We start from the raw sequence: 18515 nt of genomic DNA on the forward strand, positions 1-18515 counted from the left end.
CTGCTCATCTCAGTGTCTCTCAGCAGCCACGGCGCAGGGCTACAACGCACTTGAAGGCATCTGAACCAAACAGCACGGGCTTGCAGGCCACTCTGGGCAGGCCCACGGAGTGCGGACCCTGCTCTTCCTGCTCCAGTATCACAGTAGGCAATCGAGCTGAGGGCCTCTGCATGGAGCCGGCCGACATCCCTACTGCCTCTCAGGATGTCAAGTCAACAAGGGCAAGGGAGGATTGCCAGCAAGTGCCAACCCTTCTGTCTTCACCACGACCCGACCGCGGTTGTGAGCAGAGAGGGGCAAAGGACCAGCCCAAGGGCAGGGATTGTGTCTTCTGCTGGAGGAGGGCAGGAGCAGTTGAGTGGTTCCCGAGCCTGTGTCTGTCTCCTCGGAGCACTTGGGTGACCCAAGGTGCCGGACCTCAGTCCCGATGAGAGAGGCGTTATTGAGTTTTCACTCATTTTGTTCAGCTTTTCCAAGGAATGTTTTTTGGGAATCATCATCGATCCAAGCACTCTGCAGTGCCCTTGCACAGAGCTATTCAGCACTGACAGGCATGGACTTCACGGGTGTTGGTGGGGTGCGAGACATATCAACAGGGGACCCGGCCTGGGATTGGGAACACACTGCCATGGACCCCTGAGGGCAAGGGGGCAGGAAATCGAGGCCTCAATCTGCTATGTGTACGGGCAGGCCAGGGTGCACCCGTGGCCAGTCCTCGCAGCACCACCAAAGCCCTAGAATCCTGAGCCGATGGGGCACGTCTTTTGTGGCTTACCTTCTTCTTCTGGCCTTCTGGGGACTGTCACGAATACCGAGCAACTTCACTGGAGGCTCAGGCGGGAGCCTCCAGCTCTGGCAAAATGATGTTGGGGATCCTCTTAGGCACTCCGGCCACGCAGGACACAGAATGGGACACTCCCTGTGAACACATAAAAGCACACGCCACCGTTACACTGGGAACTCCGCATCTTTGACTGGAAGGGGTTGGCCTGCCTGGTCTCCGTGGGATGATCAGATCACGTCTGCTCTCTCACCACACCTGCTCTGCCCAAATTCCAGCATATTTTTGCCACACTGTGGATGATTTCGTCCCAGGTGATAAGAGCTTGCCCTTGTCCATTTGACCTCCTTGGCCTTTAAGAGGATCGTTGCCCATCTGTGTAGTATGCCACTAAAATTCTGGATTGACAGGACAGCCACGTACGCCCAGAACAGAAAGCACAATCTTCAAGGAATAGCCGTGGTCCACTACTGAAAACCTCATCCCTGAAGCACTATCCGCTGCAAATACCGACAAGTGCAACCTCACCTCGCTGTCTCCACGTCCATGGCCGCACTGAGCCTTCGCCACACCATGACTCCCCTTCCTCCTCCTTTCAGGAGACACCTTTCTCACCCAGGTGGGCATCTACATACCCACCCATATTTTCCTTCCAAGGGAAACCATCTGTCTGTCCTGCCAATGACCTGAGGGGCATAAGTTCATTCCACTATTAAAAGTCCTCTTAGGCCTACACAACCATAGACGGCAGACTCTCTAGGACACCCAAACATAGGTCCTTAGTCTATTTCTCTGTCTCTTGTCTCTGTCTCGTCTCTATTTGGCTCTGTCTCCTTCTCTGTGTCTTACTACTTCATTTTCCTGAATGATGGGTGTCTCTCTGGATGCCTAGCAGGATACCACAATCAGACTTCAGGTGTGACACAATGTTCTAGAGTCCATGAAATAGGTCTGCAACTGGGGAACCTGCATATGTACGTCCTGTATTGTGGGCCTCAGCATGATGACTCTAGGTGGGACTGGAATCTCCCAAGACACGGTGCAACTTCAAGGGTTCAAATGTCCACATATGGAACCTAGCATGCCAAAATTGCTTTGGAGAATTGGTCCAACACGTGAAAAGAAGTTTGGCCCACTCTTAAACCGCAGGCTCAAACCCAAAGGCCATTCGTCAGATAGGGTCCCGAGACGTCCAACACACAGGGCCTCTTCGAGCAATGGCACACTGCTGAATAGCACAGAACACGATACCTGACTAGACATGCATTAACCTTGCCTGGAGGCCTCCGAGGCCCTCTAGCACCTTGGAAGTCAGAGGACATCCTATGCACTGTTTGCCCTCCCGCGGGAGGGCCACAAGTGTAAACTCATTATCCAAGGGAAGGGCCATACCAACGAACGAATCCACCTTGCCTTTTGTATCCAGGCCAATGCCTAAACTTCCTTCAGGTAGAGCAATCCCTCCCGTGTCACTTAGCGCCTTTCCGATTGCCCCACTCAGGATGCCCAGGCTGGCTATCAATCTCCCGTGGCATTCATCCCACTCACAGCTTTGGATCTACTCTCAAGTGGTTCATGAGCCCTGACTACATTGTAGGCATGCCAGCACTCAAACCCTGACCATCTTCCTTCAGCTCCCTGACAGATTCCTGCCTTCAACGCAGTAAGAACTATGGCCGCGGGCTCACAGTACCCGGCCCTGCTCATCTCAGTGTCTCTCAGCAGCCACGGCGCAGGGCTACAACGCACTTGAAGGCATCTGAACCAAACAGCACGGGCTTGCAGGCCACTCTGGGCAGGCCCACGGAGTGCGGACCCTGCTCTTCCTGCTCCAGTATCACAGTAGGCAATCTAGCTGAGGGCCTCTGCATGGAGCCGGCCGACATCCCTACTGCCTCTCAGGATGTCAAGTCAACAAGGGCAAGGGAGGATTGCCAGCAAGTGCCAACCCTTCTGTCTTCACCACGACCCGACCGCGGTTGTGAGCAGAGAGGGGCAAAGGACCAGCCCAAGGGCAGGGATTGTGTCTTCTGCTGGAGGAGGGCAGGAGCAGTTGAGTGGTTCCCGAGCCTGTGTCTGTCTCCTCGGAGCACTTGGGTGACCCAAGGTGCCGGACCTCAGTCCCGATGAGAGAGGCGTTATTGAGTTTTCACTCATTTTGTTCAGCTTTCCAAGGAATGTTTTTTGGGAATCATCATCGATCCAAGCACTCTGCAGTGCCCTTGCACAGAGCTATTCAGCACTGACAGGCATGGACTTCACGGGTGTTGGTGGGGTGCGAGACATATCAACAGGGGACCCGGCCTGGGATTGGGAACACACTGCCATGGACCCCTGAGGGCAAGGGGGCAGGAAATCGAGGCCTCAATCTGCTATGTGTACGGGCAGGCCAGGGTGCACCCGTGGCCAGTCCTCGCAGCACCACCAAAGCCCTAGAATCCTGAGCCGATGGGGCACGTCTTTTGTGGCTTACCTTCTTCTTCTGGCCTTCTGGGGACTGTCACGAATACCGAGCAACTTCACTGGAGGCTCAGGCGGGAGCCTCCAGCTCTGGCAAAATGATGTTGGGGATCCTCTTAGGCACTCCGGCCACGCAGGACACAGAATGGGACACTCCCTGTGAACACATAAAAGCACACGCCACCGTTACACTGGGAACTCCGCATCTTTGACTGGAAGGGGTTGGCCTGCCTGGTCTCCGTGGGATGATCAGATCACGTCTGCTCTCTCACCACACCTGCTCTGCCCAAATTCCAGCATATTTTTGCCACACTGTGGATGATTTCGTCCCAGGGGATAAGAGCTTGCCCTTGTCCATTTGACCTCCTTGGCCTTTAAGAGGATCGTTGCCCATCTGTGTAGTATGCCACTAAAATTCTGGATTGACAGGACAGCCACGTACGCCCAGAACAGAAAGCTCAATCTTCAAGGAATAGCCGTGGTCCACTACTGAAAACCTCATCCCTGAAGCACTATCCGCTGCAAATACCGACAAGTGCAACCTCACCTCGCTGTCTCCACGTCCATGGCCGCACTGAGCCTTCGCCACACCATGACTCCCCTTCCTCCTCCTTTCAGGAGACACCTTTCTCACCCAGGTGGGCATCTACATACCCACCCATATTTTCCTTCCAAGGGAAACCATCTGTCTGTCCTGCCAATGACCTGAGGGGCATAAGTTCATTCCACTATTAAAAGTCCTCTTAGGCCTACACAACCATAGACGGCAGACTCTCTAGGACACCCAAACATAGGTCCTTAGTCTATTTCTCTGTCTCTTGTCTCTGTCTCGTCTCTATTTGGCTCTGTCTCCTTCTCTGTGTCTTACTACTTCATTTTCCTGAATGATGGGTGTCTCTCTGGATGCCTAGCAGGATACCACAATCAGACTTCAGGTGTGACACAATGTTCTAGAGTCCATGAAATAGGTCTGCAACTGGGGAACCTGCATATGTACGTCCTGTATTGTGGGCCTCAGCATGATGACTCTAGGTGGGACTGGAATCTCCCAAGACACGGTGCAACTTCAAGGGTTCAAATGTCCACATATGGAACCTAGCATGCCAAAATTGCTTTGGAGAATTGGTCCAACACGTGAAAAGAAGTTTGGCCCACTCTTAAACCGCAGGCTCAAACCCAAAGGCCATTCGTCAGATAGGGTCCCGAGACGTCCAACACACAGGGCCTCTTCGAGCAATGGCACACTGCTGAATAGCACAGAACACGATACCTGACTAGACATGCATTAACCTTGCCTGGAGGCCTCCGAGGCCCTCTAGCACCTTGGAAGTCAGAGGACATCCTATGCACTGTTTGCCCTCCGCGGGGAGGGCCACAAGTGTAAACTCATTATCCAAGGGAAGGGCCATACCAACGAACGAATCCACCTTGCCTTTTGTATCCAGGCCAATGCCTAAACTTCCTTCAGGTAGAGCAATCCCTCCCGTGTCACTTAGCGCCTTTCCGATTGCCCCACTCAGGATGCCCAGGCTGGCTATCAATCTCCCGTGGCATTCATCCCACTCACAGCTTTGGATCTACTCTCAAGTGGTTCATGAGCCCTGACTACATTGTAGGCATGCCAGCACTCAAACCCTGACCATCTTCCTTCAGCTCCCTGACAGATTCCTGCCTTCAACGCAGTAAGAACTATGGCCGCGGGCTCACAGTACCCGGCCCTGCTCATCTCAGTGTCTCTCAGCAGCCACGGCGCAGGGCTACAACGCACTTGAAGGCATCTGAACCAAACAGCACGGGCTTGCAGGCCACTCTGGGCAGGCCCACGGAGTGCGGACCCTGCTCTTCCTGCTCCAGTATCACAGTAGGCAATCTAGCTGAGGGCCTCTGCATGGAGCCGGCCGACATCCCTACTGCCTCTCAGGATGTCAAGTCAACAAGGGCAAGGGAGGATTGCCAGCAAGTGCCAACCCTTCTGTCTTCACCACGACCCGACCGCGGTTGTGAGCAGAGAGGGGCAAAGGACCAGCCCAAGGGCAGGGATTGTGTCTTCTGCTGGAGGAGGGCAGGAGCAGTTGAGTGGTTCCCGAGCCTGTGTCTGTCTCCCGGAGCACTTGGGTGACCCAAGGTGCCGGACCTCAGTCCCGATGAGAGAGGCGTTATTGAGTTTTCACTCATTTTGTTCAGCTTTTCCAAGGAATGTTTTTTGGGAATCATCATCGATCCAAGCACTCTGCAGTGCCCTTGCACAGAGCTATTCAGCACTGACAGGCATGGACTTCACGGGTGTTGGTGGGGTGCGAGACATATCAACAGGGGACCCGGCCTGGGATTGGGAACACACTGCCATGGACCCCTGAGGGCAAGGGGGCAGGAAATCGAGGCCTCAATCTGCTATGTGTACGGGCAGGCCAGGGTGCACCCGTGGCCAGTCCTCGCAGCACCACCAAAGCCCTAGAATCCTGAGCCGATGGGGCACGTCTTTTGTGGCTTACCTTCTTCTTCTGGCCTTCTGGGGACTGTCACGAATACCGAGCAACTTCACTGGAGGCTCAGGCGGGAGCCTCCAGCTCTGGCAAAATGATGTTGGGGATCCTCTTAGGCACTCCGGCCACGCAGGACACAGAATGGGACACTCCCTGTGAACACATAAAAGCACACGCCACCGTTACACTGGGAACTCCGCATCTTTGACTGGAAGGGGTTGGCCTGCCTGGTCTCCGTGGGATGATCAGATCACGTCTGCTCTCTCACCACACCTGCTCTGCCCAAATTCCAGCATATTTTTGCCACACTGTGGATGATTTCGTCCCAGGTGATAAGAGCTTGCCCTTGTCCATTTGACCTCCTTGGCCTTTAAGAGGATCGTTGCCCATCTGTGTAGTATGCCACTAAAATTCTGGATTGACAGGACAGCCACGTACGCCCAGAACAGAAAGCACAATCTTCAAGGAATAGCCGTGGTCCACTACTGAAAACCTCATCCCTGAAGCACTATCCGCTGCAAATACCGACAAGTGCAACCTCACCTCGCTGTCTCCACGTCCATGGCCGCACTGAGCCTTCGCCACACCATGACTCCCCTTCCTCCTCCTTTCAGGAGACACCTTTCTCACCCAGGTGGGCATCTACATACCCACCCATATTTTCCTTCCAAGGGAAACCATCTGTCTGTCCTGCCAATGACCTGAGGGGCATAAGTTCATTCCACTATTAAAAGTCCTCTTAGGCCTACACAACCATAGACGGCAGACACTCTAGGACACCCAAACGTAGGTCCTTAGTCTATTTCTCTGTCTCTTGTCTCTGTCTCGTCTCTATTTGGCTCTGTCTCCTTCTCTGTGTCTTAATACTTCATTTTCCTGAATGATGGGTGTCTCTCTGGATGCCTAGCAGGATACCACAATCAGACTTCAGGTGTGACACAATGTTCTAGAGTCCATGAAATAGGTCTGCAACTGGGGAACCTGCATATGTACGTCCTGTATTGTGGGCCTCAGCATGATGACTCTAGGTGGGACTGGAATCTCCCAAGACACGGTGCAACTTCAAGGGTTCAAATGTCCACATATGGAACCTAGCATGCCAAAATTGCTTTGGAGAATTGGTCCAACACGTGAAAAGAAGTTTGGCCCACTCTTAAACCGCAGGCTCAAACCCAAAGGCCATTCGTCAGATAGGGTCCCGAGACGTCCAACACACAGGGCCTCTTCGAGCAATGGCACACTGCTGAATAGCACAGAACACGATACCTGACTAGACATGCATTAACCTTGCCTGGAGGCCTCCGAGGCCCTCTAGCACCTTGGAAGTCAGAGGACATCCTATGCACTGTTTGCCCTCCGCGGGGAGGGCCACAAGTGTAAACTCATTATCCAAGGGAAGGGCCATACCAACGAACGAATCCACCTTGCCTTTTGTATCCAGGCCAATGCCTAAACTTCCTTCAGGTAGAGCAATCCCTCCCGTGTCACTTAGCGCCTTTCCGATTGCCCCACTCAGGATGCCCAGGCTGGCTATCAATCTCCCGTGGCATTCATCCCACTCACAGCTTTGGATCTACTCTCAAGTGGTTCATGAGCCCTGACTACATTGTAGGCATGCCAGCACTCAAACCCTGACCATCTTCCTTCAGCTCCCTGACAGATTCCTGCCTTCAACGCAGTAAGAACTATGGCCGCGGGCTCACAGTACCCGGCCCTGCTCATCTCAGTGTCTCTCAGCAGCCACGGCGCAGGGCTACAACGCACTTGAAGGCATCTGAACCAAACAGCACGGGCTTGCAGGCCACTCTGGGCAGGCCCACGGAGTGCGGACCCTGCTCTTCCTGCTCCAGTATCACAGTAGGCAATCTAGCTGAGGGCCTCTGCATGGAGCCGGCCGACATCCCTACTGCCTCTCAGGATGTCAAGTCAACAAGGGCAAGGGAGGATTGCCAGCAAGTGCCAACCCTTCTGTCTTCACCACGACCCGACCGCGGTTGTGAGCAGAGAGGGGCAAAGGACCAGCCCAAGGGCAGGGATTGTGTCTTCTGCTGGAGGAGGGCAGGAGCAGTTGAGTGGTTCCCGAGCCTGTGTCTGTCTCCCGGAGCACTTGGGTGACCCAAGGTGCCGGACCTCAGTCCCGATGAGAGAGGCGTTATTGAGTTTTCACTCATTTTGTTCAGCTTTTCCAAGGAATGTTTTTTGGGAATCATCATCGATCCAAGCACTCTGCAGTGCCCTTGCACAGAGCTATTCAGCACTGACAGGCATGGACTTCACGGGTGTTGGTGGGGTGCGAGACATATCAACAGGGGACCCGGCCTGGGATTGGGAACACACTGCCATGGACCCCTGAGGGCAAGGGGGCAGGAAATCGAGGCCTCAATCTGCTATGTGTACGGGCAGGCCAGGGTGCACCCGTGGCCAGTCCTCGCAGCACCACCAAAGCCCTAGAATCCTGAGCCGATGGGGCACGTCTTTTGTGGCTTACCTTCTTCTTCTGGCCTTCTGGGGACTGTCACGAATACCGAGCAACTTCACTGGAGGCTCAGGCGGGAGCCTCCAGCTCTGGCAAAATGATGTTGGGGAACCTCTTAGGCACTCCGGCCACGCAGGACACAGAATGGGACACTCCCTGTGAACACATAAAAGCACACGCCACCGTTACACTGGGAACTCCGCATCTTTGACTGGAAGGGGTTGGCCTGCCTGGTCTCCGTGGGATGATCAGATCACGTCTGCTCTCTCACCACACCTGCTCTGCCCAAATTCCAGCATATTTTTGACACACTGTGGATGATTTCATCCCAGGGGATAAGAGCTTGCCCTTGTCCATTTGACCTCCTTGGCCGTTAAGAGGATCGTTGCCCATCTGTGTAGTATGCCAGTAGAATTCTGGATTGACAGGACAGCCACGTACGCCCAGAACAGAAAGCACAATCTTCAAGGAATAGCTGTGGTCCACTACTGAAAACCTCATCCCTGAAGCACTATCCGCTGCAAATACCGACAAGTGCAACCTCACCTCGCTGTCTCCACGTCCATGGCCGCACTGAGCCTTCGCCACACCATGACTCCCCTTCCTCCTCCTTTCAGGAGACACCATTCTCACCCAGGTGGGCATCTACATACCCACCCATATTTTCCTTCCAACGGAAACCATCTGTCTGTCCTGCCAATGACCTGAGGGGCATAAGTTCATTCCACTATTAAAAGTCCTCTTAGGCCTACACAACCATAGACGGCAGACTCTCTAGGACACCCAAACGTAGGTCCTTAGTCTATTTCTCTGTCTCTTGTCTCTGTCTCGTCTCTATTTTGCTCTGTCTCCTTCTCTGTGTCTTAATACTTCATTTTCCTGAATGATGGGTGTCTCTCTGGATGCCTAGCAGGATACCACAATCAGACTTCAGGTGTGACACAATGTTCTAGAGTCCATGAAATAGGTCTGCAACTGGGGAACCTGCATATGTACGTCCTGTATTGTGGGCCTCAGCATGATGACTCTAGGTGGGACTGGAATCTCCCAAGACACGGTGCAACTTCAAGGGTTCAAATGTCCACATATGGAACCTAGCATGCCAAAATTGCTTTGGAGAATTGGTCCAACACGTGAAAAGAAGTTTGGCCCACTCTTAAACCGCAGGCTCAAACCCAAAGGCCATTCCTCAGATAGGGTCCCGAGACGTCCAACACACAGGGCCTCTGCGAGCAATGGCACACTGCTGAATAGCACAGAACACGATACCTGACTAGACATGCATTAACCTTGCCTGGAGGCCTCCGAGGCCCTCTAGCACCTTGGAAGTCAGAGGACATCCTATGCACTGTTTGCCCTCCGCGGGGAGGGCCACAAGTGTAAACTCATTATCCAAGGGAAGGGCCATACCAACGAACGAATCCACCTTGCCTTTTGTATCCAGGCCAATGCCTAAACTTCCTTCAGGTAGAGCAATCCCTCCCGTGTCACTTAGCGCCTTTCCGATTGCCCCACTCAGGATGCCCAGGCTGGCTATCAATCTCCCGTGGCATTCATCCCACTCACAGCTTTGGATCTACTCTCAAGTGGTTCATGAGCCCTGACTACATTGTAGGCATGCCAGCACTCAAACCCTGACCATCTTCCTTCAGCTCCCTGACAGATTCCTGCCTTCAACGCAGTAAGAACTATGGTCGCGGGCTCACAGTACCCGGCCCTGCTCATCTCAGTGTCTCTCAGCAGCCACGGCGCAGGGCTACAACGCACTTGAAGGCATCTGAACCAAACAGCACGGGCTTGCAGGCCACTCTGGGCAGGCCCACGGAGTGCGGACCCTGCTCTTCCTGCTCCAGTATCACAGTAGGCAATCTAGCTGAGGGCCTCTGCATGGAGCCGGCCGACATCCCTACTGCCTCTCAGGATGTCAAGTCAACAAGGGCAAGGGAGGATTGCCAGCAAGTGCCAACCCTTCTGTCTTCACCACGACCCGACCGCGGTTGTGAGCAGAGAGGGGCAAAGGACCAGCCCAAGGGCAGGGATTGTGTCTTCTGCTGGAGGAGGGCAGGAGCAGTTGAGTGGTTCCCGAGCCTGTGTCTGTCTCCCGGAGCACTTGGGTGACCCAAGGTGCCGGACCTCAGTCCCGATGAGAGAGGCGTTATTGAGTTTTCACTCATTTTGTTCAGCTTTTCCAAGGAATGTTTTTTGGGAATCATCATCGATCCAAGCACTCTGCAGTGCCCTTGCACAGAGCTATTCAGCACTGACAGGCATGGACTTCACGGGTGTTGGTGGGGTGCGAGACATATCAACAGGGGACCCGGCCTGGGATTGGGAACACACTGCCATGGACCCCTGAGGGCAAGGGGGCAGGAAATCGAGGCCTCAATCTGCTATGTGTACGGGCAGGCCAGGGTGCACCCGTGGCCAGTCCTCGCAGCACCACCAAAGCCCTAGAATCCTGAGCCGATGGGGCACGTCTTTTGTGGCTTACCTTCTTCTTCTGGCCTTCTGGGGACTGTCACGAATACCGAGCAACTTCACTGGAGGCTCAGGCGGGAGCCTCCAGCTCTGGCAAAATGATGTTGGGGATCCTCTTAGGCACTCCGGCCACGCAGGACACAGAATGGGACACTCCCTGTGAACACATAAAAGCACACGCCACCGTTACACTGGGAACTCCGCATCTTTGACTGGAAGGGGTTGGCCTGCCTGGTCTCCGTGGGATGATCAGATCACGTCTGCTCTCTCACCACACCTGCTCTGCCCAAATTCCAGCATATTTTTGCCACACTGTGGATGATTTCGTCCCAGGTGATAAGAGCTTGCCCTTGTCCATTTGACCTCCTTGGCCTTTAAGAGGATCGTTGCCCATCTGTGTAGTATGCCACTAAAATTCTGGATTGACAGGACAGCCACGTACGCCCAGAACAGAAAGCACAATCTTCAAGGAATAGCCGTGGTCCACTACTGAAAACCTCATCCCTGAAGCACTATCCGCTGCAAATACCGACAAGTGCAACCTCACCTCGCTGTCTCCACGTCCATGGCCGCACTGAGCCTTCGCCACACCATGACTCCCCTTCCTCCTCCTTTCAGGAGACACCTTTCTCACCCAGGTGGGCATCTACATACCCACCCATATTTTCCTTCCAAGGGAAACCATCTGTCTGTCCTGCCAATGACCTGAGGGGCATAAGTTCATTCCACTATTAAAAGTCCTCTTAGGCCTACACAACCATAGACGGCAGACTCTCTAGGACACCCAAACATAGGTCCTTAGTCTATTTCTCTGTCTCTTGTCTCTGTCTCGTCTCTATTTGGCTCTGTCTCCTTCTCTGTGTCTTAATACTTCATTTTCCTGAATGATGGGTGTCTCTCTGGATGCCTAGCAGGATACCACAATCAGACTTCAGGTGTGACACAATGTTCTAGAGTCCATGAAATAGGTCTGCAACTGGGGAACCTGCATATGTACGTCCTGTATTGTGGGCCTCAGCATGATGACTCTAGGTGGGACTGGAATCTCCCAAGACACGGTGCAACTTCAAGGGTTCAAATGTCCACATATGGAACCTAGCATGCCAAAATTGCTTTGGAGAATTGGTCCAACACGTGAAAAGAAGTTTGGCCCACTCTTAAACCGCAGGCTCAAACCCAAAGGCCATTCGTCAGATAGGGTCCCGAGACGTCCAACACACAGGGCCTCTTCGAGCAATGGCACACTGCTGAATAGCACAGAACACGATACCTGACTAGACATGCATTAACCTTGCCTGGAGGCCTCCGAGGCCCTCTAGCACCTTGGAAGTCAGAGGACATCCTATGCACTGTTTGCCCTCCGCGGGGAGGGCCACAAGTGTAAACTCATTATCCAAGGGAAGGGCCATACCAACGAACGAATCCACCTTGCCTTTTGTATCCAGGCCAATGCCTAAACTTCCTTCAGGTAGAGCAATCCCTCCCGTGTCACTTAGCGCCTTTCCGATTGCCCCACTCAGGATGCCCAGGCTGGCTATCAATCTCCCGTGGCATTCATCCCACTCACAGCTTTGGATCTACTCTCAAGTGGTTCATGAGCCCTGACTACATTGTAGGCATGCCAGCACTCAAACCCTGACCATCTTCCTTCAGCTCCCTGACAGATTCCTGCCTTCAACGCAGTAAGAACTATGGCCGCGGGCTCACAGTACCCGGCCCTGCTCATCTCAGTGTCTCTCAGCAGCCACGGCGCAGGGCTACAACGCACTTGAAGGCATCTGAACCAAACAGCACGGGCTTGCAGGCCACTCTGGGCAGGCCCACGGAGTGCGGACCCTGCTCTTCCTGCTCCAGTATCACAGTAGGCAATCTAGCTGAGGGCCTCTGCATGGAGCCGGCCGACATCCCTACTGCCTCTCAGGATGTCAAGTCAACAAGGGCAAGGGAGGATTGCCAGCAAGTGCCAACCCTTCTGTCTTCACCACGACCCGACCGCGGTTGTGAGCAGAGAGGGGCAAAGGACCAGCCCAAGGGCAGGGATTGTGTCTTCTGCTGGAGGAGGGCAGGAGCAGTTGAGTGGTTCCCGAGCCTGTGTCTGTCTCCCGGAGCACTTGGGTGACCCAAGGTGCCGGACCTCAGTCCCGATGAGAGAGGCGTTATTGAGTTTTCACTCATTTTGTTCAGCTTTTCCAAGGAATGTTTTTTGGGAATCATCATCGATCCAAGCACTCTGCAGTGCCCTTGCACAGAGCTATTCAGCACTGACAGGCATGGACTTCACGGGTGTTGGTGGGGTGCGAGACATATCAACAGGGGACCCGGCCTGGGATTGGGAACACACTGCCATGGACCCCTGAGGGCAAGGGGGCAGGAAATCGAGGCCTCAATATGCTATGTGTACGGGCAGGCCAGGGTGCACCCGTGGCCAGTCCTCGCAGCACCACCAAAGCCCTAGAATCCTGAGCCGATGGGGCACGTCTTTTGTGGCTTACCTTCTTCTTCTGGCCTTCTGGGGACTGTCACGAATACCGAGCAACTTCACTGGAGGCTCAGGCGGGAGCCTCCAGCTCTGGCAAAATGATGTTGGGGAACCTCTTAGGCACTCCGGCCACGCAGGACACAGAATGGGACACTCCCTGTGAACACATAAAAGCACACGCCACCGTTACACTGGGAACTCCGCATCTTTGACTGGAAGGGGTTGGCCTGCCTGGTCTCCGTGGGATGATCAGATCACGTCTGCTCTCTCACCACACCTGCTCTGCCCAAATTCCAGCATATTTTTGCCACACTGTGGATGATTTCGTCCCAGGTGATAAGAGCTTGCCCTTGTCCATTTGACCTCCTTGGCCTTTAAGAGGATCGTTGCCCATCTGTGTAGTATGCCACTAAAATTCTGGATTGACAGGACAGCCACGTACGCCCAGAACAGAAAGCTCAATCTTCAAGGAATAGCCGTGGTCCACTACTGAAAACCTCATCCCTGAAGCACTATCCGCTGCAAATACCGACAAGTGCAACCTCACCTCGCTGTCTCCACGTCCATGGCCGCACTGAGCCTTCGCCACACCATGACTCCCCTTCCTCCTCCTTTCAGGAGACACCTTTCTCACCCAGGTGGGCATCTACATACCCACCCATATTTTCCTTCCAAGGGAAACCATCTGTCTGTCGTGCCAATGACCTGAGGGGCATAAGTTCATTCCACTATTAAAAGTCCTCTTAGGCCTACACAACCATAGACGGCAGACTCTCTAGGACACCCAAACATAGGTCCTTAGTCTATTTCTCTGTCTCTTGTCTCTGTCTCGTCTCTATTTTGCTCTGTCTCCTTCTCTGTGTCTTAATACTTCATTTTCCTGAATGATGGGTGTCTCTCTGGATGCCTAGCAGGATACCACAATCAGACTTCAGGTGTGACACAATGTTCTAGAGTCCATGAAATAGGTCTGCAACTGGGGAACCTGCATATGTACGTCCTGTATTGTGGGCCTCAGCATGATGACTCTAGGTGGGACTGGAATCTCCCAAGACACGGTGCAACTTCAAGGGTTCAAATGTCCACATATGGAACCTAGCATGCCAAAATTGCTTTGGAGAATTGGTCCAACACGTGAAAAGAAGTTTGGCCCACTCTTAAACCGCAGGCTCAAACCCAAAGGCCATTCGTCAGATAGGGTCCCGAGACGTCCAACACACAGGGCCTCTGCGAGCAATGGCACACTGCTGAATAGCACAGAACACGATACCTGACTAGACATGCATTAACCTTGCCTGGAGGCCTCCGAGGCCCTCTAGCACCTTGGAAGTCAGAGGACATCCTATGCACTGTTTGCCCTCCGCGGGGAGGGCCACAAGTGAAAACTCATTATCCAAGGGAAGGGCCATACCAACGAACGAATCCACCTTGCCTTTTGTATCCAGGCCAATGCCTAAACTTCCTTCAGGTAGAGCAATCCCTCCCGTGTCACTTAGCGCCTTTCCGATTGCCCCACTAAGGATGCCCAGGCTGGCTATCAATCTCCCGTGGCATTCATCCCACTCACAGCTTTGGATCTACTCTCAAGTGGTTCATGAGCCCTGACTACATTGTAGGCATGCCAGCACTCAAACCCTGACCATCTTCCTTCAGCTCCCTGACAGATTCCTGCCTTCAACGCAGTAAGAACTATGGTCGCGGGCTCACAGTACCCGGCCCTGCTCATCTCAGTGTCTCTCAGCAGCCACGGCGCAGGGCTACAACGCACTTGAAGGCATCTGAACCAAACAGCACGGGCTTGCAGGCCACTCTGGGCAGGCCCACGGAGTGCGGACCCTGCTCTTCCTGCTCCAGTATCACAGTAGGCAATCTAGCTGAGGGCCTCTGCATGGAGCCGGCCGACATCCCTACTGCCTCTCAGGATGTCAAGTCAACAAGGGCAAGGGAGGATTGCCAGCAAGTGCCAACCCTTCTGTCTTCACCACGACCCGACCGCGGTTGTGAGCAGAGAGGGGCAAAGGACCAGCCCAAGGGCAGGGATTGTGTCTTCTGCTGGAGGAGGGCAGGAGCAGTTGAGTGGTTCCCGAGCCTGTGTCTGTCTCCCGGAGCACTTGGGTGACCCAAGGTGCCGGACCTCAGTCCCGATGAGAGAGGCGTTATTGAGTTTTCACTCATTTTGTTCAGCTTTTCCAAGGAATGTTTTTTGGGAATCATCATCGATCCAAGCACTCTGCAGTGCCCTTGCACAGAGCTATTCAGCACTGACAGGCATGGACTTCACGGGTGTTGGTGGGGTGCGAGACATATCAACAGGGGACCCGGCCTGGGATTGGGAACACACTGCCATGGACCCCTGAGGGCAAGGGGGCAGGAAATCGAGGCCTCAATCTGCTATGTGTACGGGCAGGCCAGGGTGCACCCGTGGCCAGTCCTCGCAGCACCACCAAAGCCCTAGAATCCTGAGCCGATGGGGCACGTCTTTTGTGGCTTACCTTCTTCTTCTGGCCTTCTGGGGACTGTCACGAATACCGAGCAACTTCACTGGAGGCTCAGGCGGGAGCCTCCAGCTCTGGCAAAATGATGTTGGGGATCCTCTTAGGCACTCCGGCCACGCAGGACACAGAATGGGACACTCCCTGTGAACACATAAAAGCACACGCCACCGTTACACTGGGAACTCCGCATCTTTGACTGGAAGGGGTTGGCCTGCCTGGTCTCCGTGGGATGATCAGATCACGTCTGCTCTCTCACCACACCTGCTCTGCCCAAATTCCAGCATATTTTTGCCACACTGTGGATGATTTCGTCCCAGGGGATAAGAGCTTGCCCTTGTCCATTTGACCTCCTTGGCCTTTAAGAGGGTCGTTGCCCATCTGTGTAGTATGCCACTAAAATTCTGGATTGACAGGACAGCCACGTACGCCCAGAACAGAAAGCACAATCTTCAAGGAATAGCCGTGGTCCACTACTGAAAACCTCATCCCTGAAGCACTATCCGCTGCAAATACCGACAAGTGCAACCTCACCTCGCTGTCTCCACGTCCATGGCCGCACTGAGCCTTCGCCACACCATGACTCCCCTTCCTCCTCCTTTCAGGAGACACCATTCTCACCCAGGTGGGCATCTACATACCCACCCATATTTTCCTTCAAGGGAAACCATCTGTCTGTCCTGCCAATGACCTGAGGGGCATAAGTTCATTCCACTATTAAAAGTCCTCTTAGGCCTACACAACCATAGACGGCAGACTCTCTAGGACACCCAAACATAGGTCCTTAGTCTATTTCTCTGTCTCTTGTCTCTGTCTCGTCTCTATTTGGCTCTGTCTCCTTCTCTGTGTCTTAATACTTCATTTTCCTGAATGATGGGTGTCTCTCTGGATGCCTAGCAGGATACCACAATCAGACTTCAGGTGTGACACAATGATCTAGAGTCCATGAAATAGGTCTGCAACTGGGGAACCTGCATATGTACGTCCTGTATTGTGGGCCTCAGCATGATGACTCTAGGTGGGACTGGAATCTCCCAAGACACGGTGCAACTTCAAGGGTTCAAATGTCCACATATGGAACCTAGCATGCCAAAATTGCTTTGGAGAATTGGTCCAACACGTGAAAAGAAGTTTGGCCCACTCTTAAACCGCAGGCTCAAACCCAAAGGCCATTCGTCAGATAGGGTCCCGAGACGTCCAACACACAGGGCCTCTGCGAGCAATGGCACACTGCTGAATAGCACAGAACACGATACCTGACTAGACATGCATTAACCTTGCCTGGAGGCCTCCGAGGCCCTCTAGCACCTTGGAAGTCAGAGGACATCCTATGCACTGTTTGCCCTCCGCGGGGAGGGCCACAAGTGAAAACTCATTATCCAAGGGAAGGGCCATACCAACGAACGAATCCACCTTGCCTTTTGTATCCAGGCCAATGCCTAAACTTCCTTCAGGTAGAGCAATCCCTCCCGTGTCACTTAGCGCCTTTCCGATTGCCCCACTAAGGATGCCCAGGCTGGCTATCAATCTCCCGTGGCATTCATCCCACTCACAGCTTTGGATCTACTCTCAAGTGGTTCATGAGCCCTGACTACATTGTAGGCATGCCAGCACTCAAACCCTGACCATCTTCCTTCAGCTCCCTGACAGATTCCTGCCTTCAACGCAGTAAGAACTATGGTCGCGGGCTCACAGTACCCGGCCCTGCTCATCTCAGTGTCTCTCAGCAGCCACGGCGCAGGGCTACAACGCACTTGAAGGCATCTGAACCAAACAGCACGGGCTTGCAGGCCACTCTGGGCAGGCCCACGGAGTGCGGACCCTGCTCTTCCTGCTCCAGTATCACAGTAGGCAATCTAGCTGAGGGCCTCTGCATGGAGCCGGCCGACATCCCTAGTGCCTCTCAGGATGTCAAGTCAACAAGGGCAAGGGAGGATTGCCAGCAAGTGCCAACCCTTCTGTCTTCACCACGACCCGACCGCGGTTGTGAGCAGAGAGGGGCAAAGGACCAGCCCAAGGGCAGGGATTGTGTCTTCTGCTGGAGGAGGGCAGGAGCAGTTGAGTGGTTCCCGAGCCTGTGTCTGTCTCCCGGAGCACTTGGGTGACCCAAGGTGCCGGACCTCAGTCCCGATGAGAGAGGCGTTATTGAGTTTTCACTCATTTTGTTCAGCTTTTCCAAGGAATGTTTTTTGGGAATCATCATCGATCCAAGCACTCTGCAGTGCCCTTGCACAGAGCTATTCAGCACTGACAGGCATGGACTTCACGGGTGTTGGTGGGGTGCGAGACATATCAACAGGGGACCCGGCCTGGGATTGGGAACACACTGCCATGGACCCCTGAGGGCAAGGGGGCAGGAAATCGAGGCCTCAATCTGCTATGTGTACGGGCAGGCCAGGGTGCACCCGTGGCCAGTCCTCGCAGCACCACCAAAGCCCTAGAATCCTGAGCCGATGGGGCACGTCTTTTGTGGCTTACCTTCTTCTTCTGGCCTTCTGGGGACTGTCACGAATACCGAGCAACTTCACTGGAGGCTCAGGCGGGAGCCTCCAGCTCTGGCAAAATGATGTTGGGGATCCTCTTAGGCACTCCGGCCACGCAGGACACAGAATGGGACACTCCCTGTGAACACATAAAAGCACACGCCACCGTTACACTGGGAACTCCGCATCTTTGACTGGAAGGGGTTGGCCTGCCTGGTCTCCGTGGGATGATCAGATCACGTCTGCTCTCTCACCACACCTGCTCTGCCCAAATTCCAGCATATTTTTGCCACACTGTGGATGATTTCGTCCCAGGGGATAAGAGCTTGCCCTTGTCCATTTGACCTCCTTGGCCGTTAAGAGGATCGTTGCCCATCTGTGTA

The 18515-nt window shown here is 53.9% G+C and overlaps 8 non-coding genes across 8 annotated transcripts; all 8 read right to left on the bottom strand.

The window, feature by feature from the left end:
* Nucleotides 1–413: 413 nt before the first annotated feature.
* Nucleotides 414–506, bottom strand: LOC127214010 (small nucleolar RNA SNORD116). Its single transcript, XR_007833734.1, has one exon. It is a non-coding gene; the product is annotated as a small nucleolar RNA SNORD116 (small nucleolar RNA).
* Nucleotides 507–2893: 2387 nt separating this feature from the next.
* LOC127213972 (small nucleolar RNA SNORD116) lies at nucleotides 2894–2985 on the bottom strand. The gene has a single exon (XR_007833698.1). It is a non-coding gene; the product is annotated as a small nucleolar RNA SNORD116 (small nucleolar RNA).
* A 2386-nt stretch (nucleotides 2986–5371) lies between these two features.
* On the bottom strand, nucleotides 5372–5464 carry LOC127214011 (small nucleolar RNA SNORD116). Its single transcript, XR_007833735.1, has one exon. It is a non-coding gene; the product is annotated as a small nucleolar RNA SNORD116 (small nucleolar RNA).
* Nucleotides 5465–7850: 2386 nt separating this feature from the next.
* On the bottom strand, nucleotides 7851–7943 carry LOC127214012 (small nucleolar RNA SNORD116). The gene has a single exon (XR_007833736.1). It is a non-coding gene; the product is annotated as a small nucleolar RNA SNORD116 (small nucleolar RNA).
* A 2386-nt stretch (nucleotides 7944–10329) lies between these two features.
* LOC127214013 (small nucleolar RNA SNORD116) lies at nucleotides 10330–10422 on the bottom strand. Its single transcript, XR_007833737.1, has one exon. It is a non-coding gene; the product is annotated as a small nucleolar RNA SNORD116 (small nucleolar RNA).
* Nucleotides 10423–12808: 2386 nt separating this feature from the next.
* On the bottom strand, nucleotides 12809–12901 carry LOC127214014 (small nucleolar RNA SNORD116). Its single transcript, XR_007833738.1, has one exon. It is a non-coding gene; the product is annotated as a small nucleolar RNA SNORD116 (small nucleolar RNA).
* Nucleotides 12902–15287: 2386 nt separating this feature from the next.
* Nucleotides 15288–15380, bottom strand: LOC127214017 (small nucleolar RNA SNORD116). The gene has a single exon (XR_007833740.1). It is a non-coding gene; the product is annotated as a small nucleolar RNA SNORD116 (small nucleolar RNA).
* Nucleotides 15381–17765: 2385 nt separating this feature from the next.
* Nucleotides 17766–17858, bottom strand: LOC127214018 (small nucleolar RNA SNORD116). The gene has a single exon (XR_007833741.1). It is a non-coding gene; the product is annotated as a small nucleolar RNA SNORD116 (small nucleolar RNA).
* Between the last annotated feature and the right edge of the window lie 657 nt (nucleotides 17859–18515).

This window comes from Phodopus roborovskii, unplaced genomic scaffold (assembly GCF_943737965.1).
Source record: "Phodopus roborovskii unplaced genomic scaffold, PHOROB, whole genome shotgun sequence".
NCBI classification, from domain to species: Eukaryota; Metazoa; Chordata; class Mammalia; order Rodentia; family Cricetidae; genus Phodopus; species Phodopus roborovskii.